Here is a 1,229-nt window from a genome sequence, read left to right on the forward strand (position 1 = left end):
GAGAAATTAGGAGAAACGTGGCGTAAAACACGAAAATTTGGTCAAATCTTGCACCTAAATGTGTGCGATCTAAATTTCGCTTCTTGTGTAAAAGCAGCCAGTATTTCCTAACCAATCTCCTTGTAACTAAATCGGGTTTGCACAAAATATAAATTTGAATATTTATATTTTCAGCAGCGTCATGTTTGAGTCGATTTTGCCATTCAAAAAAAAGACAAAAATCTAAAACTTTGTGAAACCAAGACTTTTTTGAGAGAACTGCCAACATTTCCTTATCGATGGCGCACTCTCTAAAACGCCATTTAGTTCTCTCTGGAATCATGTAAAAATGAGCGTTCTTGCACCTTTGGCTTCCGAGAAATGAGCAAAAACGGGACGGAAAACATGAAGTTTTGGCATAATCTTGCACCTAAATGTTTGATACTGAAATTTCGCTTTCTGGGTCAAAACTACTAGAATTTCTTCACCCATGTTGTTATGACTGAATCGAATTTTCAATTCTCTATCCAACGATGCCAAAACGAACTATGGCTCAAATGGTTCTTGAGAAACTTCGAAAAAAGCAGCGTCATGTTTGAGTCGATTTTGCCAGTCAAAAAAAAGGCGCAAAACTAAAACTTCGTGAAACCAAGACTTTTTTGAGAAAACTGCCAACATTTCCCTATCGATGGCGCACTCTCGAAAACGCCATTTAGTTCTCTCTGGAATGATGTAAAAATGAGCGTTCTTGCACCTTTTGCTTCCGAGAAATGAGCAAAAATGGGACGGAAAACATGAAATTTTGGCATAATCTTGCACCTAAATGTCTGATATTGAAATTTCGCTTTCTGGGTCAAAACTACTCGAATTTCCTCACTCACGTTGTTATGACTGAATCGAGTTTTCAATTCTCTATCCAACGATGCCAAAACGAATTATGCGGCTCGAATGGTTCTTGAGAAACTTGGAAAAAAGCAGCGTCATGTTTGAGTCGATTTTGCCACTCAAAAAAAAGGCGCAAAACTAAAACTTCGTGAAACCAAGACTTTTTTTGAGAAAACTGCCAACATTTCCTTATCGATGGCGCACTCTCTAAAAACGCCATTTAGTTCTCTCTGGATTGATGTAAAAATGAGCGTTCTTGCACCTTTTCCTTGGTTTTCCTTCGGAAATTTAACTTTGTCATTCTAACTTGGTCTATACATCACAAAAGTGTATTTCTCGCTAACTACAAAGTTGGCCAAACACCA

The 1,229-nt window shown here is 37.8% G+C and overlaps 1 protein-coding gene across 2 annotated transcripts in view; it reads right to left on the bottom strand.

Annotated features, from left to right (window-relative positions):
• LOC109537735 overlaps nt 1-1,229 on the bottom strand; it is a gene marked incomplete in the record, with an annotated part of 63,314 nt that overhangs the window by 36,837 nt on the left and 25,248 nt on the right.

Source organism: Dendroctonus ponderosae, unplaced genomic scaffold (genome assembly GCF_020466585.1).
Source record: "Dendroctonus ponderosae isolate FM_Combo_2020 unplaced genomic scaffold, Dpon_F_20191213v2 Dpon_F_20191213_7, whole genome shotgun sequence".
NCBI classification, from domain to species: domain Eukaryota; kingdom Metazoa; phylum Arthropoda; class Insecta; order Coleoptera; family Curculionidae; genus Dendroctonus; species Dendroctonus ponderosae.